Raw genomic sequence first — 6,000 nt, 5'->3', positions numbered from 1 at the left:
GACGATACGATGACGAATTAGCTTGAGCCTGTCTCAAACTAAAGTCCTTCTGTTCCGCAACGGATAATGCTTCTTCAAGCGTATCAAGTTCCAAGCGGAACAGGTGGGTCTTTACGGGACCATCCGTAAGACCTTGCATGAACACCGTAATCAACGTGTGTTCATGGACTGGGTTATTGGTAATACAACTCGCTAAGAGTCGTATGTGCTAGGCTATGCGTGAACATCACGCTTGCCTTGCTTGAGTTTCAGAAGCTCTGAACTCAGCCCTTGGTGGTTCAAACGTCTGTTTGAGTCGGGTTTAAAAAGCCTCTAGCGAGCCAAAGACGTATGGGTCGCGCAACTTGAGACCCAATGCCCAAGTTTTGCCACGACCTGTCAGATTTGATTGAGCGAATGCGATTTGCAATTGCTCGTCGATGATGTGAAGTGCCCTGATGGCATCGTCTAACTCGACAAACCATCTCAAGAGGGAGTCTTCTTCGACTCCCCTATACTTAGAGATGTCAATCTTTAAAGTTTCGGGACGACGCGTTTGCGTCATCCCAGGTACAGGGGTCTGTACCTTTTGTAACCTCAACAGTTCTGCCTGTTGAGAGCCTTGCTGATTAAGCAAGACTACTTTATCCTTCGCCTCGTTAAGTTTATGTTGTATGAACTTGGCGATGACTAAATAAAGGGCATATCTGTCCAAACTGGACAACATGACGAAGATAACATCATTCCTACGGTCGAACTCATTCGCTCGACCGCAGTTCTTTCTATGTCACTTAGAAAGGAGTAGCTATCACGCGAAACATGATGCGTATTTTCATTATCATCTAACATGTCCATGTTAGATGATGGAACTGTGGTCCTTGGACGGACTACAAAGTGCTACCAGGTTTAACGGGGCACTACTGACCTGTTTTGCTTCACTACAAGTTCACTTTGCACTGCTTTAGGCCACACGTCACTTCACGAACACTACGTGCAGAGGAAGACTCTCTTTAAAAGCACTTGCTTCAAAGAGGGTTAAAAGTAAACTGTATTTAATATCAATAAGCTCTTCTGTTTCTATGTAATTATCCTAACTAAAACTGTAATAAAATCTTATCTGTCTTTCTCTCCAGTGCTGACTGGACCGCGGAGAAAGTATACATAATGGCCTATATCTACCAACGGATAAATTCTCCGAATATTACTATGTGAATAATGTTAATATTCTCCACCTTTAAGATAATATATTAATAAACAACCTTTAAGTGTTAATCTCATGTAAAAATACACTACGTTACAAGTAACGTCCTTCGTGCGATGGTCAGACAAAATTATCATTATGAAAAACCAGTGCAATAAATACTCCTCCCCGGCGTTGCACCTGCCGCGCTCTCTGCCGACGCGTACCTTACGACTGCTGAAACAAATCTCTCCGATCCAGCATTCGTGGAGTGGGCAATGTTTTGGTCAGCAGGTCAGCGAACATGAGTGAGGTCTGACTTGATGAACTGCGATCGAACAATGCCTCGTTTTGCTAAATCACAGATGAACTTAACGCGTATGTCCAGATCTTTGGCACTAGACGTGCTGTCTTCGGCTTCGAGCTGTCGAATAGCCGCTTGATTCTCCATAAACATGACAATAGGCTCGAACACCGACTGCCCGATCTATTGCAGCAGCTCCCGGATACCCAAGATCTCGCATTCCACATGTGAGGCCAACGTTAATCCGCCCTCTATGGTTGACAACGAGACGCCAGTCTGTTTTTTGCAGATCCACTGGATAGCTGGCCGGTCAAGCGTGATCACTTCATCAGATATCGACTTTCTGTATGCCTCGTTGACGGCGCAGTCGGAGTCGCTCCAACTTGCCATGGTAATCTTGTTTCCTTTCTTGGTCTTCATCTCTAACTTGAGTTGCTCTGCTGTCTTCAGATATCGCTGGCTAGTTTTAAGTTACTGATAGTGGGCTGATGTGTGCGCCATGTTGCCTTGTAAACAGCGAAGCTGACATCGGGTCGGGTGCAACGAGATAGCCACATGAGACTCCCCACAAGCAACTGAAGTCGCAAATCGATGGCTCGTTCTCCCCTTCGGCGCGCCTTAAAAAATACAGGATTTTCATTGTGGCGTTGCTGTCGTCGCAAACGGCCGAACGTACGCCGTTCGAGTTGACAAGTCCATGCTGATTCAGAATTTCTTCGATAGTGGCTTATTGGTTTAGCATATAGGTACCACCATTAAGCACCACACGCATGCCCAAGAAGTTTCTCACCTCTCCAAGGTTCTAAATATAAAGCACACCCATGGCAATAAAGAAATCATTAACCGATTCACTCTTTGAAGCGGTCACCAATAAACCATCGACGTAAACGCCCACGATAACTATTTCCGTATTACAGTGCTTGTAGTAGAGACACATATTGCTTACATCGAGTAAATCCAGCGTTAACTAATTCTGTGTGTATTAAATCGCTTCAAAGCCGTCCGGCCTGCTTTTGGCCTTAAACTGGTATTTTAGTTGAAGCGCCAGCTTGCCCTTCGAGCATACTTAAAACTTTGCAAGCTTCTTGTCTGATATCTCCATTGCTTGAGGAAACGTCAAATAAATTTCGAAGTGGTGTTCCTTCTCGACTATAATATACGCTTGGGGATATCGCCATTCCAGCAGGTACCCCCCCCCCCAAACGTAAAGCGAGAGCTAAATTATATTTATTGTGCTCATTTCCTATATTAATCAAAGCTACTTAATGCTTCGAACCTTCTTAAGTGAAACTAATGTTACAAAAATATTACTAAAAATGCTCACTAGAAATGGGGATAGCTCTATCACGGCTGCAAAGGTTTCCCCATTGTCCCAACATTTGTTCATTTCCGCAAGCTACCAAACGTGACTTGAACCGCTCGATGACCCCATCCGCATTCGTTTTTGTCATAAAGACCCACTTCGTAAGCAGGATGTCACTATTTTGGGGTGGTACCGCAACAACCCACACTCCATTGTCCTCGAAAGCCTGCAATTCTTGCATTATTGCCCCCTCCCACTTGTTTTGCAGTTGAATTTGCATAGCCTCTCTGTAATTTTTGGGGTCTGGATCACGGGCGCCGTATACACTGTTACTAATTTGGAATATTTTGCTGTCTTTCTTTTTATCCAAATTAGCACCCTCCCCCAACACCGACCTCGTGCGATGACGATCGCTTGTCCAGGTTTTATTCGTGCGCCTTTGTGTTTAGAATTGCTGGAAACTAGCTTTAAAATCATGTTCTGCATATTTTGCTCCTCAGACAGCGTAAAAACATTCCTCACGTGCTGTGTTACCACGACAATTTCGTCCCGTGGGATGTAGAGTGGGATGTAGACACGATAGCCTTTAATCTCGTCATTCTTGCCAATAATGCTACCGTAAATGTTGCGCTCGCCCAAGGACTTGTTGCCTTCGGTCCGGTGCACCGTGTAGTGTGAGCCGAAAATGACTTCATCACGTAAGTCTGGTTTGGATTTTCTATCAGGGATTGCTGCCCAGCGTTCGTCTTGCTCGGGCTGGGAGTTAGTGTGTACGCTGAATACTCTGCCGCATCTCCCCAGAAAACTCAACAGGAGACTGCGTGCGAAAATTATGCGCCGGACCATATTCATAATGGTAGGGTGCATCTTTTTCGCTTTACCGTTGCTTGATTGATTGCGGGGCCCACTTACTTGACGTGCGATCCCAGTTTTGTTACAAAACAAATCCAGCGTACGATACTCGCCTCTTCCATCCGTGCGCAGCATATGTATTCGGTAATTTAAATTGATGCTCAAAAATGGCCAAGAAATGCTTACACTTTTGTGCCCCAACGTCGTTTGTCTTGGCTAAATGGAAATCCGGCAAAAATTTGTGCGATGGTCAACAAAATTTACCCTGTACATGTTCTCTTGCCTGTCGCGAGGAGTCATTAATCCCTTGAGGTCGGAGAGGATGACTCGTCGATGATACTAGTTAGTGAACTGTTCCCAGTGTCCTTGCTGGACTGTCGATTCTTGGTCTGCTTCCCTTTAGCACATGCGAGACATTTTTCGCGCACTTATGTATGCATGAAGCCGGGTCTGCAGTCATCTTTATGATATTTCATAGTGAAGGTGCCCCAACGTCTGATGAAATTGCATCAGAGAGCTCTTTCACACATCCGCTATGATCCCCATCTCAGCATTCTGGGCTAGAACTGCCATTATGACGTTTCCAGCACTACATTTGCTTTGCAACCTTGGTCCCGAACAATCAAAATGTTGTTTGCTGTCTCGACGTCGAAGACAGGTGGGCCACCACTCAAACCAGCGAGCACGCGGTGTTCTCCGCGGTAAGCAATGCCAAAAACCTTGGCCTCCAAAAGCCCGTAGGAAATGATATTTCTCTTCAAGTTTCCAGCGTACTGTACATCAAGCAGACGTACTAAGGTAGCTTTACTAAAGACGGTAGTCATGAGCACAGCGCTACCTATTTTAGTTATGCGTAGCGCACCTCCATTGGCAGTCACGCACTCGCTAGAAATTTCCTCCGCGTTCTCAAGCCTATCGGGGTCATTTACAAAGTGACGACTTGACTCGCTATCTAGAGCCCAGCATTCTTGCTCAATTGTCGATTTTTTACCGCCAGGACAAAATCAACCTGTTCTACCTTGGTACTAGCTTGTCTACGTTATGGGTAGGCAGCTGTCAGGTGCCCTGTCTTTCCGCACGCGAAACATTTTGGGGGGTTTTGACGCCCCTGCTGTATCAAATTCGCCACATCTTTGCCGAGTTGGTGACCTTTAAGTTCAACCTCTGTGGATTTTGCGAAGTAAGCGAGTTCCACTGCCTGTCTTAAGTTGTCCGTTCTTGTTAGATTTAGTCTTGACAGCATCGACACGCGCACGACGGATCTGCTTAGTGGACGATGTTGTCCAAAACCATTTTTTTGCGCCGCCTCATGCCTCGCTGACCGCAACCAAATACAGGTAATGTTCGGTCCAGCTTCTCCGCGGGCTCTTTTGCGGCGGTGAACATCTTCATGCTCTGCGTGGGGGTGTCTTTTGTCGCGAAGGTGTGTAGCAGCTACTGCATTGCATGCTCCAGCGTGGGCTCCTCTAACCACCAGCCTTCAACTTGATGGTTGAAGTGTCTTTCCGCCATGCACTTTAGGTCATGGCCGAGGATATCGACCTTGATGTCTTCTGTTCACGGGAATCCGCATGCCTGTTCTGCAAACTGTATCTGGCGTACCTTTTTCCCCAGGACAAAAAACGTCACCCAGTCCTTGGTACAGTCCCTTTCCGTCAAATGGATGTACACCACCCTTCCCCTTTCTGGCGTCTGGAACCCTTCCAACTTGCTGATGTATTGGTTGCTGAGGCTATTGCATTGGTTGCTGACGATGCTATATTGATGGTGCAATGAAAGCCGATGGCGGCACGTAGTGCTGTAATAGCACTTGATGTGATGCTTGCGCCGCCTCAACGTTCTCTTTCGCGACTGAAAGCCTCACGCTTCTGCTCCTTGGACTCGTCCATAGTAGCCGTTCTTTTCTTTCGGCTCATAACCTGCATTACGACAGGTGCGTGTACGTTTTGCTGATGAGAGGGTGAGAGACGAAGTGATATTAAAGGTGATGTTAAGGTGCTACATGTGCTGCTAAGCTTCCTGTCCGTTACTAACTTAATCTTGGCTTATTATGCAGGCAGTGCTATTGCAAGTCCATTCCCCGTCCAGTAACGTCCTTCGGAGTGGTCGGCCGAAACCACCACTATGAGACAGTGCAATTTGTATGCATATCGCGGAAGGCGCTCATGTTTCTCTTAATGAAGACGAGCTTTTAAACCGAGGCCACGTAAAGCGAATTACGAAGCTTTGAATGGATGAACGCCATTGTGGAGAAGCTGCGTTCCGTTGCAGCGCTGGGTGATGCCATCGAGAACAGCTTGAAAGCTACGGGCTGCAGATTAAGCCATTGTACACCATCAGTCAGTCTGGATTGCAGTGGCGTCTTTGCCTTCTTTGCCAAAA

Source organism: Bremia lactucae, linkage group LG11, assembly GCF_004359215.1.
Source record: "Bremia lactucae strain SF5 linkage group LG11, whole genome shotgun sequence".
Classification (NCBI taxonomy): Eukaryota; Oomycota; class Peronosporomycetes; order Peronosporales; family Peronosporaceae; genus Bremia; species Bremia lactucae.
Note: the sequence above shows the minus strand (reverse complement) of the source record.